This window comes from Galeopterus variegatus, unplaced genomic scaffold, assembly GCF_000696425.1.
Source record: "Galeopterus variegatus unplaced genomic scaffold, G_variegatus-3.0.2 Scaffold6666, whole genome shotgun sequence".
Lineage (NCBI taxonomy): Eukaryota > Metazoa > Chordata > Mammalia > Dermoptera > Cynocephalidae > Galeopterus > Galeopterus variegatus.
In genome coordinates this window covers 44,669-61,620 of record NW_007732777.1, presented here as the reverse complement: position 1 = coordinate 61,620, position 16,952 = coordinate 44,669, and the positions used below count along the sequence as shown (strand labels likewise).

Genomic DNA, 16,952 nt, shown 5'->3' with positions numbered 1-16,952 from the left:
GATGGAGGTATTCCAATTTTAAGTATAGCGTTAAGGAAGGTCTCATCGAGAAGGTGATGTTTGAATAAAGATGTAAAGGAGTTATCAGGGTGAATGAATGTATCTGGGGGAAGAACATTCCAAGCATAGGGATCGGCAAGCCGAAAGGCCCTGAGTCTACCTACAGGTTTGAGGAACAGCAGAGGCCAGTGTGCCTTAAGTGGGAGGATGACAGAGGGAGCAGGAGATGAGGTTGGAGTTGTACTGGGAGATGTCAGAACTTGGGGGTCTTGTAGGCAAATGCAAGGATTTTGGTTTTCACTCTGATAGGAATCCATTGGAGGAGGGACATGATCTACCTAAGGTTTTAACAGGCACCCGCTGCTACTGTGTTAACAGATTAGGGGGAGGGATGGGCAGTGGTATAATTAGGGCACTTACAGTCACAGACTGACTGTGGCTTATACCAACAGAGACAGTACGTGGTCAGATTCTGGACACATTTTGAAGGCAGATCCTACAGATCTTGCTAATGATTTAGATGTGGGGTGTGAGGGAGAAAAGTTAAGGATTTTAGTAAATGATGTTACTTATTAACCTATTGTCATAGGAAAAGGTGATCAAAGAACATACAGCCAAAAAATGTAGGAAAAAATATTTTAGAGGTGTATCGAGCAGTTAATAAAAATAGTGTGCTTTCTCCCTGGATTTTGTGGTATTTGTGAGCTAATTTTTCAAAAAAATGTAATTTGTGATTTATTTTCTCATTATAAAATATTCACTTGCTCATTGCCCATACTGGGATTGTAATTTAAAATTAATGAAACATTTAAAATTTCGTTTCTGTAAACAATGTGTACGAAATGAAGTTAATTGTAAGCTGAATATAATATGAGGAATAAACTAAATTTGGGTATAAAAAGGTAACTTTGGAGCTGGCCGGTTAGTTCAGTTGGTTAGAGCTCGGTGTCATAAACCCAAGGTCAAGGGTTCGGATCCCCCGTACTGGCCAGCTACCCCCCTAACCCTCCCAAAAACCACCTTGGGGTAGCCTCCCAAGTGTCTTCCAAAACTTCCCACCCTTTCTTCCTCCTACAGTGTTTCTAAATCTACCAAAAGCATCCAGCATTTCTCTTCACGTTCCCTTTAGGGAGGCGGGGATTACACGCATTTTAAAAGATCGTGAAAAATGAGGGCTATAGTACACTTCATCGGAGGTGCTTGTGGCTCAGTAGCTCAGCAGGTGTCAGCTCATCAGCACTCTGCACGACTCAGTGGCGCCGAGAGGGGCGTGGCCAGGGGCGTGGCTCGCCGGGCCGTCGGGGTGGGCGGGGTCTAGGAGCTTCCCCGCCCCTTGAGGCCCGACACATGCGCCCGGAGGCTTCTGGTGGAACTAGTTGTGGATTGTGAGGTGACCCTGGCGGCTAACTTCCGGTTCCTAGGGATGCGCATCCGGGTCACGCTAACGCCGCGGTTTCCTGCACTCGCTTGGTGCTACTGTGGGTCTGAACTGGACCCCATGCCCTACTGTGGGGCTTCTGCAGCCTTTGGGTGAGTCCCCACCGCCGACAGAGTCTGAGCGCGGCCGGTTGAGTACAGCCTGTAGGGGGACGGGTCAAGAGTTCTACCTCGGTCTTTGTGGGTGGGGGGTCTCTTCGCCTATCCCTTGTCCCTGCGGAGCTTCTTTCATCTCAGCCTTTTCCCTCACGCTGGCCTCGCCTCTGTCACCTTATCTTAGCCTTTCTTGCCTCCGCTTACCTCTCGCTTCGCTGTTTTTCCTCAGCCTCATCGGCCCCCCTTTTAACCCTGGATTCTTGCTTTTCGCCTCAGCCTTCCCTCAGCCACTGCCCCTCCGTTTTGCTCCTACTGTCTCATTTTAGCACCTCTCCTTCCCAACCCCTGATCCGGACCGTACCGTTCTTTTCACCCAGCGGGACGGCCCATCTTATTGTGCTCACTCTTCTCCACTGCGAAACTGAGCCTCTGTCTAGGATCTTAGCTCTTCGTCCCCCAACTTTCCTCACCTTTGACCCTTCTTCCCTCTCGGGACTCGTAGGTGACACTAGTGCTTCGCCTGGGGTTCTGCCTTTCCTTTACTAGAGAAGGGCTTTGCCAAAAGCTCAATCTGGGAAGACTTCCCCAGCCTGGGGGAAGTTTTGTCTTAAGGCGCTGGGTTAGACTGAACCTGGCCGCTTCCGTAGTTAGGGAACAACAGAGGTGTTCCCAGTTCTTTGCTGGAGCTCAGTTTTGGGGCTCTCTCGAGCAGCTAACAGGTGGCGGGCACACGGTACTTCTAGCGGTTGGGCTTGTGTGATCTTGTTAATTGACAGGTCATGGGGACATGCTGTCAGTTTTGTCTTCTCTATGCCAAGAGAATGGATGTGCACATTTTGCTGAGGCAAAAATGCGGATGTTGCGGGACGGTCAGCTCTGTTTTCTGCATGGGCTTTATCTATAGGACAGTTGCTATGACAGAGGACAGAGTTTCCTTGGGAGATTATTAGCCCTAGATTTATAAGCTCATTGTCAAAAATGCTGGTGTGTTATTGAAACGTTTTTGCTCAAGAGTTCACTATAGTAATTTCCAAGTAATTTTCTTTAGTTGAACTCAGTATACAGATATGTATTCCTATCCTTACCTCTTATACATTGTTTTTTCATTTTACTCTATTAGCAAGTTTCCTGTTTTTCTTTTTGTTTCTTCATAAGCTAGACATTACAGTACTTTGCTTCTTAGAATATTCTTCTAACTTTTTTTTTTCTTTACTGTTTCCACCTTAGTCTTAAAACCATTTTTTTTCTCGTTTTGAGACTTAGGGCATCTTAACTAAATTTCTCCGAAGGCTTTAAGTTATCTATAACATGAAGGGATTGGGTTTAATAATGGGTAGTGTCCCATTTCCCAAATTTTGTGATGCGAGGTATATTTTGAGGACAGGGTTGGATACTTCCTCCCCTCGGTGTTTATTGTGTATGTCTGGCAGTCGATTACAGAGTTTTTTGTGTGATCATTTTCTGTAATCATACAAATTGTGCTCTAAAATTTAGTACTTACATGTGAACAGAACAAATACAGTTTTTAGCATCTGCATCTCTTTTGGCTAATGAATTACAGAAAAGTCTCCTTCATTATATAATGTATGAGGGCACTTCAGAGAGTTTGTGGCATAGTAGAATTAAAAGATAATATGAATCTTTTCATGAACCTTTTGAAGACCCCTCATGTATATATGAGAGTATAGCATAGACATTGGCTTATTCCAAAATTGGGCTGCTCCCTTCAGCTATTTTTAGCAAATGATTTTGGAGCTTTGCCATGTTAGTCCTAGAAGCCACAGAGAAGGACCCTTCTCGTTGGCCTTCAGGATTTATCTAACTGCTGAGGGAAGCCCCTTTGAAAGTTTCTTAGGTTCTCCCTAGCATCTACACTGGAAACTCTACCTTCTGTTCAAACAGGCTTCATCATTTCCCATCTTTAAAAACTAACGCCAATGAGTATGGCTGACTTGAGCTTCTTCCTTACCTCCAGGTTTGTGGACTTTTTTTTCTAAGCCGTGGGAACTCCGTAGACAGACCCATATTTGGGTTGACACAGGGCCCTCTTTCAGCCTTTTTCATTTCTGAACTTTGTATTTCTTGTGCATGTCTAAATCTCTAAACTTATATAGAATTCTACAGTTCACAGCTGGAGGGAATCGTAAAGTTCAAACCTACCCCTTTATTTTACACATAAGGAAATCAGGGCTTAAAGAATTAATGATGTCAAGCAGTATGTTTTTGATGAAATTTTTTAAAAAAATGGATGAGTTTTCCAAGGTCTTTTTTTTTTTTTTTTTAAATAAAGAAGTCATGCACATGCACTCAGAGTAGTGGGTTTTAGTTCCATCAAAGCTGTAGGCTGGAGAGCACATATGTACTATTTAGTGGGTCATTTTGACACACTTATGTTATAGGAATGAGACTATTAGTATAAAAAAATCTAAAACAAAATTTTAAATCCGAGGCTGAAGTTATTCTGCCTTGAAAGAGGGACTAGAGTTAAGAAACTGTTTTGTGCAGACACAGAGTTGAAAGAGAGAAGTTTTTCTCTTTTTACTTCTAAGAGGACTTTGACCTATTATGATATAAATTGTGCATAGAATTCCTTAAATGAAATGAGCATCCTGTGTTCATATTGAAGCAGTTATGTTTATGCTGTTGGTCTTCGTACAGAACTTTCTGTAGACTTTATGATGTCTGAAAAGCCTGCCCTCCTTACCTACCTGCCACCTCCCCACCCCGCAGAATCTCTAGAGACAGCTTAGTGTGTGTTTATTTTTAAACTTCAGAATCACTGTAGGTTTTCTATAGAACTGTCTACTTTAGTTTGGCAGTCTTAGTTTATAACCCTGGGGTCTCAATTTGAAATACATTTCTACATATTAGTTTTATGTCTACTGGATTTTCTTATTTTGTTTTGGTTTTTTTTTTTGTCATTTTATCTCTTTTGTTTTACATGTTTTACTTTTTGTCCTTGAACCCTATGATGTGTTTTAAGGAAGATGCAGTTTTAAAAGTTTAAGAAACAAAATACACTTCCAGCATATCCTTAACCATTTGTACCTTACAGTATCTTGGTTTCTGTGATCTGCCTAAGCTGCTTCATGGCTTCATTCTCTTTGTTTTGATTACAAATAAAAGGCTCATAGAACTTTTTTTTTCGTTGTTTGTGTAAACTATTTTTGCATTCTGCATGTAACAACAGGATATTTTAGCTCATGTATGATTTAAATGGAGGAAGAATAGTTAAAAATAGAACTGTATATTTAAAAATACTGAGAGGGCCGGCCCGGTGGCGCACTGGAGAGTGTGCCGCTTGGGAGTGCAGCGGCGCTCCCGCCGAGGGTTCGGATCCCATGTGGAGACCGGTTCCTGCTCACTGGCTGAGCGTGGTGCGGGTGCAACACCGAGGGTTGTGATCCCGTTGCCAGTCCCTGGTATGGGCGCGACACCGAGGGTTGCGATTCCGTTACCGGTCAGTAAAAAAGATAAAAAGGAAAAATAAATAAATAAATAAATAAATAAAATACTGAGAATACACCAAGGTCAAGGGTTTGCATCCCCTTACTGTACAGCCGCCAAAAACAACAACAACAACAACAAATATTAGGAATAGTTTATTCTTTCCATACATTTATCTAATTGGTTTATACCAAAGGGCTGAATTGTTGTATTTATAATAAAGTTGAAAGTAGGTGGGCTTTCTGTCTTCTGATTAACTTAAAAATACAAGTACATCTTTTTGTATAGACTATATAGCTTAACCTATAACGTACCCTATTGATAGTGGTATGCTTTATTGTCAGAGAACATCTCAAATAATGGAACACATAATCATCTTGATATTTTTGCTTCCATCAACCTATGTCCCAGAGTAGCTAATAGCTAAATGTAGAAATAATTAAGATATATTCTCTGTTATTTATAGTAAATTTAAAAACAGGCATTTAAAATATGGGCTTCATAAAATTTGTCTTTACTGTGGCCCCCTTTTAAATATGCAATGTTATATTAAGTCAGAAAAGGAAATGTGTAGTTTAAATAGTATGACTTATTGTAAATAAGTTAACAGATCAGCCCAACACAGTCTGTGCTTAATATCTTAAATGATCTCACCACAGATTGTGTTGGATGCACTTTAACTTATTAGCTTTGTTAATGTTTGTACCAGTTAGATTTGTGTCTTTTTTTCCCCCCTAGAAAATAGTTAGAAATAATCATTGTAATACATTTTTTTCAGCAAATGGCATTTGGGCACCTACTGTGTACAGTTACAATAATACATATTTATGCTGCTCATGTGAACTAGGTGACATTGTACAGGGTTGACATTTACTGAATTTGATCTTATTTGTACATTTCTGAATTGAACATAAGACTTAACATGATTAGAATTAAAATAAACTTTAATCCTATGAAAGTGTCACTTCTTACCAGTGACAGTGGCATATTATTTTATTTTTATTTATTTATTTATTTATTTCTAAAGATGACCGGTAAGGGGATCTTAACCCTTGACTTGGTGTTGTCAGCACCGTGCTTACCCATTGAGCTAACTGGCCATCCCTATATGGGATCCGAACCCGCGGCCTTGGTGTTATCAAGCACCACACTCTCCCGAGTGAGCCACAGGCCAGCCCATATAATTTTTAAACTGGATTTTAAGACTTTCTCTTGTTTTGAAAACAGAGTGATTTCTCATTATTTCTTTGGCTTAAGCTTCTTGCATTAATCTGTATCACAGTTTAATGAATATAAAATCATGTTCTTTATTGTAGGGACAATTAAATAATTTTCATTTGGGAAGCTTTTTCACAACTGAACTGTAAAAATCTGTAGTGGTAAAACAATGAAAATAAAAGCAAACTTTATGTAGCATTTACTGTATATCAGGAATTATTCTAAGTGGTTTACATGTATTAACTCTTTAATCCTTACAACCCTATGAAGTAAGTACTATTCTTACTATCCCCATTTTACATATAAGGAAACCAAGGCACAGAAGTTACAAAACTAGCCCAAAGTAACACAAGTAGTTAATGGGAGAGCTGAATTTGAACTTAGTCTTTCAGGCTCCAGAGTTCATGACCTTTTTGTACAAAGGTGCTACTTGTGATTTCCTTCTTTACAGGTTAAGGTTAAAGATACGATTTCTTTGAAACAGAAAAAAAATACTACTTTTTGGTTGGGAACCTTAGAGGAGGGTTTTAGTCTTTTTGTTAGTGCTGGCTTCAGGCAAATTGCAAACCCTTTACAACCTATGTTTCTCAGTTGGCAAAAACCATATATGAGTATTAAGAACATAAAGCAGGGTCAAATTCCTCCCCTTTTTAGAAAAATTATCTTATGAAAGTTAATTACTTTGGAGTTATTTAGAGCAAAGTTAGTGTTTTTAAAAAATGTCCCCTTAAAGTTAATTTTTTGCCTTTCTTTGATCTGCAGAGTATTAAATAGACTTATGTAATAGTCTTAAAATGCATATGAATTTAATATTGCCCATATGAATTTAACAAATTTGAAATATAAAACAGAAGACTAGCGGGTTAGCTCAGTTGGTTAGAGGTGGTGATGTTAACACCAAGCACCAAGGGCAAGGGTTTGGATCCCTGTACCTGCCAGCCTCCAAAAAAAAAATAGAAGACTAAAACAGAGATTTCTGACTTACCTCTGGTTTCATTTCCAAATTAGGAAATTTGTACGAAACTAAATACATCCATTACATTAGGGCTACCATTTTAGTATAACATATTTAAATTAGTGTTTTCATTTTTACTTTAGAAAGAGGGGCACTTTCATAAATCAGCTCCTTTTTAAATTTGAAAATGTGAATAATTATTTAGAATATTATTAATCATATTAATATTATTTTGTGCCTTTATTATTCCCAAATAAAAAATTTTGGGCCAGCCCGGTGGCGCACTGCTACAGTGTGCCGCTTGGGAGCGCGGCGGCGGCGGCGCTCCTACCAGGGAGCGCGGCGGCGCTCCTACCGAGGGTTCGGATCCCACATACAGACCGGTTCTCGCTCACTGGCTGAGCGAGGTATGGGCGCGACGTCGAGGGTTGCGATCCCGTTGCCGGTCCTTGTCCGGTACGGGCGCGACACTGAGGGTTGCGATCCATTGCCGGACATGAAAAAAGACAAAAAGGAAAAAAAAATTTTTTTAATTGCATATTTGGGGAAAGGAGATGATTTTATATTAGTTGACATGCACTTTGATGTAAAAGTGTTGTATTCAAATAATAAGTTATTCTGAATATTTCGTAAACAGTTGAGAATCATAGAACCTGGTTAACAGAAAAAGTATAATTATGTCTGGTAAGAAATGACACTTGATTAGGAATAGTACCTATTTTAATTATTAAATGTTTACTCCTCTTATTAGTTTAGATGTATTAATTAAGTACACTTTCATAGTAGATTTATTTTATTTTTTTAAGCCTACAGCACCCAGCAATCCCAAGTGATCTCCCATCTGGGTACTCGTCTTTTTATTAGAGCTGGCTTTGGGCAAATTGATAGTGTGGACCATAACAGCTCTTGTCTTGATTTTTTTTTCCCCCTTGGTGGAAAAAGTATGGTTATGAAGCTGAAAAGAATAAGGTTTGCTATGGTGATGTACTTGTTGGTATTTAGAATGTTCTTTACTTTTACTTAAGCATTTAATTTTTGGTTCAAAGCAATTCTCCATGTGGATTTGATAGTCAGTTTGTCTTTTAAAATTTCAATAGTTTTCTTTCACCTGAAATTTAATAATGTAGTAATTACTGAATTTAGGAATATTGGTATTTGTTGGTTTCAGCACTGTTACTATGGGAATAAATTAGAATGATTAGTTTTCAGTTGGAATTGACCTTTATTCTTCAGTTTCCATAGTACTTGAAAAAGATTTAGGTCAGCTCCACCTGTTGTGCTCCTCCTCCCTTTCAAAGGAAGAGGAAAATTTAATTTAGCACAATGATGTTCATTATTTGATAATGAACTAAATTAATAGTAATATGATAATCTCTCTTTACCAACAACATAATCTGAAATATGTGTATCACTTTTTTTCTTGGAATGTTTCAGGCTTTAGAGAACATTTTAGGATAAAAAATAGTACAAGTGTCTTATTAAAAATGCCTTAGTAATCAGTGTGTTATTAGTTCACTGAATTTTTCTCTCTTAAGTTTAAAGATGTCAAATTTAGGAAACATTTGTAATGATAATTTAAAATACAGGTAGAATTTTTAAAATCTGCTTTTCCTTTTCACCAGGTCTTACTTTGCTCCGGGTTAGGAAGCAGTGGTTAGGTAACACTGGTGAATAAGTGCTCCTGAGATTGAGAACTAGAGCTTTTGCAAAGAGAATAGACCATCTCTCTTATTTGGTAGGGCATTTAGTAGCTAGATGAGCTGAAAATCTTTATCTCATTTCTTTGTATCTCCTGTATTTATTTGGTGTTGGTACCACACATTCTGTGAAAAAAAAAAAATTTTTTTTTTGGAGTAACTGTTGAACTATTGATTCTTACTCAGGTGGTTTCCTTTTCCTTTTCTGTTTTCTTTCAGAGGCTTGCCTTTATAAAAGTAATTTAGAGAACCACCAAAACTCTGTTGTTTCATATGTAGTGATCTGGATATTTTCTTCCTTTTTTGACTGGCCAGTATTTTATTTCTGGTAAAGTGACTTTCGAACTTTTTGATCATGACCCAAGATAAGATGCATTTTACATTGTTAACCAGTACTTATACACACACACATATACATACATATATATATATATATATAAATATTTAAAGTTGAAACCGAAGTTTTGTGAAACAGTATTTATCTTTACTACTGGTTGTGCATTATTATGTTTTCTATTCTATTTTGTTTTATTATATTTCATTTAAAACAAACTGTCGGTCTCTATTCACTAAGTTGATATGATAACCTCCTAATGCAGTGTACCTGCAGTTTGAAAAATTCTAGTGACTGCTAGATTTTTTTCCAATATTGTCTTTTTGAAATTGAAAATGTTTGGCTTTGCTAGTTTTTTCCTCTGAAGTGTACCTTGATTCTGTAAAGCTTTTAACCAAAATAATTGTGCAGAACAGTTGAGAGAGGGAGGCCCTATTGCCCTGATTACTGTTACTGTTGTCTTTGTTCTTTACCGTGTTTAGGCACATGATTTTTAAAACTGCAGTAGTCTAGAATCATGAGGTTGAAAATGTTCGGTTATATGCAGAGCTGCTATCGTTAGAATCCTTTGATAATTTCCAACTACCAATCTAAGTTTAGGTTCATTCAGTTGTTTTTCACAAACTTTGCCTCTGTCCTGGGCACCTAGTCAAAAGGTTACAAAGCTGCTTTATTCTACTTTTTTATGGCCCCAGTCCAGTCTTTGTAAACCAAGAAAAGAGAACTGAGGAATGAAAGTTTGCTCATGTGTATACGGTCAGGTGAAAGTAGCAGCATTGAGGAGTCATTAGCATTTGTGACAGTGGACTGCATTTATTTATTGTCCCAGTTCATTTCCCATAATCACAGAAGGTAAAAGATGGTAGAGAAATCAACAGTTCCTAGCCTATCCTAGCGATAAGAGTAAGACAGGGTCAGCAGGGCTATTCTACTATTTTTACCACTACCACCTCTTAACACTTAATGAGCACTTACTATGTGCCAGGCACTATTTAAAGCTCTTCAGTTGTATTAGTGCATAAGTCACTTGGGAAGCCTGGAAGAAGAATGAGAATGAGAAAGAGTAAAGAAGAAAATTCACCTTCTTTTTAGCATTTTCTCATTACCTGACTTATAAATTCTGGCTGTTAGTGATTGTAGCATGGTATATCATACATTTTTAACTTGATGCTTTTAAAAATCATCAGTCCTGTCTGTGATGTTCCATTATGAGGCACATAGCTGTCCTTTGAGAGTTCAGGCTTTGAAGCCAGCCTGTCTGGGCTTGAATCCCAGGTTGGTAACTTAATAGGTATATAACCTTGGTCAAGTTAGTTTCTATGCCTTAGTTTTCTCATCTGTGAAATGGTTATAGTAATAAATAGTACCTATCTTATAGACTTACTGAAAGGATTAAACTAGTTAATATATTAAAAGTACTTAGAACAGTGCCTGAGCCATTCCATAAATGTTAGCTATTAATGGTATCAACAACTCACAGTTGAATCTTCTGAGAGTATTTGTGACTATGATGAGTTCCATATATTTGCTGAGTAACAGCATGTGATTGACATTCAGTGTTGTGTTTTTTTGTTTTTGGGGGTTTTTTTTGGTGGCTCGTTGGTTTGGGGAACCCTTGACCTTGGTGTTACAAGGCTGTGTGTATTCAATGTTATGTACATGTATTGCCCAGGAGCATAAAAACATCTTTTCTTGAGGACTTGTAGGGAAAGTTCTTGGGTAGAGTTTTGAAATCAAAGCCAAGTGACAAAGATTATCAGGGCTACAGGCCCAACTTGTTTAGTCTCTAATTGGAATCTCGTTATTTGGACCTTTACCCTTAATAGTTTTACTATTTTGCCATTTGGAAAAACTAAGGAACTAGTTAGTGAATTAACTTTCACTCAAGACCAGATTTCTTTTCTGTTTATCTTATGTCTAAGATATTTATTTTTCTTCAACAAACACTTATATCACACTTAGTATGTACCAGGCTCTATTTTTAGAGCTTTATAGATATTAACTCATTTAGTCCTTATGACAAGCTTATGAGAAAGGCACTGTTATTATTCACGTTTTACAGATGAATTAACTAAGACCTAGGAAAGTTAAATAATTTGTCTGAGATCCCACACTGTTCATTCATTAGTGCTGGTATTTGAACCTAAGTAGTCTGGTTCCAGAGTTTATACTCCAAACATACCTTGTGCTTGCTTGCCAAACCTGCTTCTTACAGAGAGGAACTATGGTGAAAAGGGTAAAATAATGACTGTTAAAAAACTTGTTTCACTCTCTGGGCTGAAATGACAGCACTGAAATTCTGGGTGATGGCTTTTTTGTCTGATGGATGTTTGAAGGAGTAAATAAGTTTGGAGAAATAAAACATTAATAAAAGAACTAAACCTAGATTTTATCGTTCTTCTGACAGCAAAGACATACATTTCAGCATTGTACCCATAGATATATACAATTGTTATATGTCAATTAAGAAAAAATAAATCTAATAGAAAAATAAACTAAAATGTATTTACTGATTATCTACTATGTGCAAGGCATTGTGCCAAAGGAGTTAGAAAAGGCTGTAGAAAAGAAGCAAAAATGACTCTTGAAAAAAAAAAAGGAAAAGAATTAGATGGAAGAATGGGAGAACATTCTAGAACATTCTAGAGGGGTGGTCAGGTATTTCCTATGCAAAATAAATGTTTTCTGAAAACCTGAAAGTTTTAGTTCAAGAACGTGGTTAGAATATTCAACCATTAACATAATTTATTTATTCTAGTGTTTAGAAAATGTTGACATAATCATAGGCACTCAATAATGAATTTTTTTTTTTTTTTTTTTTGGTGGCTGGCCAGTACGGGGATCTGAACCCAGAATATTTTGAAAAGAACGTTTTATGCATTATTCTACAATATTTTTCTAAGAGGTCTTTTTAAAAAAAAAATTTTATTAAAAAATTTTTTTGGTGGTTGATCAATCAGTAGGGGATCCGAATGTAAGGGGTCTTAATGTAATGAATATTGAACAAATTCTAGTAAAAAATTCCTTGACCAAAGAAATAAATAGGTAAAAATTCTGTTAGTATAGTAAGTATTATCCAAATAGTGGAGAGCTGTTTGGTATATAGGATTGATAGGTAGATGAGATATATAGAATTATATAGGATGCTAGAAAATGGATGAAACAGGGTACACGTTTTTTCTATATAACCAGAAGCAATACATTTATAGAATATGTGTTGGAGTATAATACCATGTGTCAGGCCACAGCACCTACAGAAAAGAATGTGATTCTCTTAGAAATGTTAAATTCACAGATTAAAAAAGGATGAAGACAAAGTTTTGGAGTTTTTGAGTTCTATGGAGTCTGGATCTCCAAACATTAGAGAAATTCTTATGCTCTGACTGACAAGTTACTAAAAATGGAAGAGAGGTCTAAGTTGGAAGTCTTGGAAGGAATGTAGTAAAAGAACTGTTTGACTACTATTAAGCTCACCTTGACACAGCTAATTCAGATTAACCCGTTCTTTCTCAATACTTTTTACTGTGGTTTTGGAATTTTTCCTATGTAACACATCTCCCTGTTTTATTGGAAGCTTGTATGGAAAAGTTTGTGTTGATTTTTATTGACGATTGTTTTATAGACAATTTCAAAGGATGATTTTCTAAGAAGTAATATTAGAAATTATAAAAACAATTCTTAGAGAATCTATTCCTGATCAAATATTTCTCCTATTAACTTGGTACGGCCTAAATATATTTTTTAAAAAAACTTTCTCAGTAAGTTCTGATAGTATTCTATTAAGTGTATAGTTACTATAAATATTCCTACAGCTGACAATATACCATGATATGCTAGTGAGTCATGCCTCCCAATTAAAGTAGCCAGAAGAATTCACCAATTTTACCACAGTTGGTTGGCTGGGCTGTATATTTATGGAAGGAGTTGACCAGCATGGTGATGGTTTTTATATGTCTGCAGAAAGTCCATCAGGGAAGTTATAGGTGGTTGCAGTTTTTTGGTTGACGGATATGTGATTTGTGCTGTTGCCTAAGTTGTGAGAGCAAAAAGGCTGTCTCTCAGGATCACTGTAAAGGGAGCCTTAAGGGAGGTCAGATGAGTGTAGGCCTGCTGGTTATTTGTGTCTACTTCAGTAGGACTCTGAGTACAAAGGATTCTGAGTGGATATGTTAGTAGGTAAGTTAGATGTTTTTTAAAAGGTAGTAAATGAAGAAAGGTTGCCTTCAGCTGATGAGACTTTAATGGATTTCTGAAAGACAGGAAACAGTGAGATTGGATTGCAGAGAAACTAGTAGGTCACAATTGAAAGGATACGTAGATTGCTTAGAGCACAGTAACACCAAGGTCAAGGGTTTGAATCCCCTTACCAGCCAGCTGCCAAAAAAAAGGAAAGAAAGAAAGTATATGTAGAAGTTTCAGAAATGTACTAGGCTCCAAGTAAACAAATATGAAGATAGGAAGGGTGCCAAGAGCATTCATCAGTTTCCTGGCCCTTGTCCTGGATTTTGAGCATCTGGTGTTTGTCCCCTGGATAAAACCCAGAGACATGCTTTTAAACACATTGAACAATTTGCCTGGGGAGGTCATTATTTTCTTACAGTCTGTTCTCCACAGAGCATTTAGTGTATGTAAATCAAATCATGTCATTGTCTTGCTTGAAGCACCCATTGCCTTCCTAAACTCCTATGTGTTACAAGCTGTGTGTGATCTGGCCCTACTCTGCTTCTCAGGCCTCCTTTCTTACCACTCACTTGCTTGCTAACACTGGTCTTTTTGCTTTTTCTCAAATAATGCCAAGATTGTTACCCTTTCAGTTTCTTTACACTTGCTCCCTCCTGAAAAGTTCTCCTTCACATCTTATAGCTTTCTCCTTTTCATTATTCAGATCTCTGCTGATAAATTACCATCTCAGAAATGATCACCCCATATGAAATAGCTCCCCTGTAGTCACTCTCTATTCTTTACTTTGTTTTATTTTCCATAGTATTTTTCACTTTGTGAAATTATATTACCTAATGTATTTGTTTATTTCTCCATTAGAATAAAAAAAGTTCCTTGAGACTGTGGACTGTTCTTCACTGAATTCCCAGTATCTAGACAAGTGCCTGACACATAGTAGACATGAAATAAATATTCTATAAAAGAATGAATGAATTTTCAGGCTAGAGAGAGGAGCAAGCATAGCCTGAAGTAACCATAGACCTCTACAACAAAAGCAGAGGAAACAAAAAGTAAAGTGAGTAGATAATTTCAGTGTTTCTCCCTCGGTAAAAGGTATGATAGCCACTCTCTAAAGTGAGAGTCCTGGCATAGAAACCAGCTATATCCCAAATAATTTATGTTCAGAAGAGACTGGGATTCATATCCAGAAAGCAAATTACCTGCAGACACTGCCTAATTGCATATTTCACTCCTCTTCCACAGTCACTAGAAGTGGATGTATTTGTCTACAACCTGCAAACACCAACAGATAGATGAACAATGATCCTCATCCACTCCGAGGAAAAACTGTTTAGTTGAAACTCTCAACTATAAATATGAACTAGAAACCCAGATTTATCAGTCATTTGAGGAAAATTAATGCTATGAAAGAGGTACCAAATGCAATCAACAGTAAAGGAAATAAGTGATTAGTATAAACTGAAGGAGATTTTAAATAATAAGCATTATTAGTAATTTTAGAGGAAATAAAAAGGCAAATGAGAAAAATGTAAATATTGAAATTTTAAAAATAAAAAATGGACTGAATAGCAGAATAACATTAGTAAGTATAAACATTGAGCTGAAGGAGTCTCAAAATTCAGTGCAAAGAATGTCAGGAAAAATGGCAGAGTAAGAACATCTGAAAATTTTCTTTGTAAAGCTCTGATAGATTTCTGAGAATGTAAGAAGGTTCTCAGTTCTGGTTGATCTTGAGGCTCAGTACAAGTGGGAAGTGAAGCCTAAGACAGAGTTGTAAAGTACCTGGCTGAGTGTTAAGGATGTCCCTAACACATGTGCAGAGCGCATCAGTACAGACTGGGAGACTTACTGGTTTGAGACATCTAAGGAAATCTCTGTCCAATCATTAGCTGACCACTAAATAACAGAGCAGACACTTTAGTGGCCACATATGGCAAAGAACCCAAACTTTACATAATTAGTTCAGAAAAGTCACTAAAAGAAATAAACAATAAACAGTAACAACAACAAAGACTGAGTAGGAGGAGATTCTAATTTCCAAAAGCTGTCACATTACATTACTTAAAATGTCTAGTTTTCAACAGAATATTACAAGACATGCAAATAAACAATAAAGTATGGCCCATGTACAGGAAAAAAAGCAGTAAAATAGAAATTGTCCCCAAGGGAGCCCATACATTGGATTTACTAGATAAAGACTTTAAATAAGCTATTTTAAAGTCTTTTCTTTATTCTCTTGCAGCTGGCTAGTACAGGGAATGAACCCTGGACCTTGGTGTTCTCAGCACCTCATTTGAACCAACTGTGCTATCTGGCCAACCTCTCTTTTTTTCTCTTTTAAATGAATATCAGCTTCTATTTTTGGTGTAATTATATCTGAATAATTATGTTGTATAGGTCTGCCTTTAATGGTTTAAGATAGGGGTAAAATTCTTCTGCCACTCCAGTGTAGTTTGGGTAAGGGTATCTGTTTGAAGGTAGTCACATTTAAAATTTAAAAAATAAGAATTTATACAATTTGATCTTTTTTTTTTTTTAAAGATGACCGGTAAGGGGATCTTAACCCTTGACTTGGTGTTGTCAGCACCACGCTCAGCCAGTGAGCAAACCGGCCATCTGTATATGGTATCCGAACCCGGGGCCTTGGTGTTATCAGCACCGCACTCTCCCGAGTGAGCCATGGGCCGGCCCATTATATAATTTGATCTTATTTAAGTCAGCTATCTAATGGAAAACTCCTATGATGATATCAGGTAATACAGCCTACATTTCAAATCTCTGTACTCATAAATAAACTGTTTGTTGATCCAACTGTTTATAATTTTATTACCCAATGTTTCAAATCTCTGTACTCATAAATAAACTGTCGACCCAACTGTTTATAATTTTATTAGCCAACATTTCAAATCTGTGTACTCATAAATAAACTGTTGGTCCAACTGTGTTTATAATTTTATTTATTTGTTTGTGTAAGTCATAGAATTTTATTCAACTTTATACATGATTTTCGTTCTAAAAATCTAAACAGATTCTATTATAATTTTTGAGGTATAGTTTACATACAGTAAATTCTTTTAAGTGTACACTTCTGTGAGTTTATAAATGCCTACAATTGTGTAACTGCCACTATAATCAAGATATAGAATAGTTCCATAATCCCGGAAAAGTTCCCTTGTGCCTCTGTAACCAACCCCTTCCCCCCCTCCCCTACAGCTGGCAATGACTGTTCTGTTTTCTGTCCCTACAGTTATGTCATATAAAGACTGTCATATAAATGGAATATTAAAATATGGGCTTCTCAGGGTGGCTTCTTCCACTTAGCATAACACATTCGAGATTGTTCTCAGTTGTGTTGTGAACAATCCAGATTGTTCTGTGAATTGTTGTGTAGTATTTCATCGCATGGACATACTACAGTTTGTCTATCTGTTCACCAGTTTGAAGGGCATATGAGTTGTTTCCAGTCTTTAGCATGTATATGTAAAGAGCCACTGTGCACATTCACATACAGGTTTTTACGTGAACATAAGTTTTCATTTCACTTAGGTAGATACTTGAGAGTGGGATTTCTGGGTTGTATGTTAAG

The 16,952-nt window shown here is 37.0% G+C and overlaps 1 protein-coding gene across 1 annotated transcript in view; it reads left to right on the top strand.

Annotated features, from left to right (window-relative positions):
• Positions 1-1,456: 1,456 nt before the first annotated feature.
• LOC103606538 (eyes absent homolog 3-like) overlaps positions 1,457-16,952 on the top strand; it is a gene marked incomplete at its 3' end in the record, with an annotated part of 55,929 nt that continues 40,433 nt past the window's right edge. The window contains exon 1 of the mRNA XM_008591122.1: positions 1,457-1,530. The remainder of the gene's footprint in view (positions 1,531-16,952) is intronic.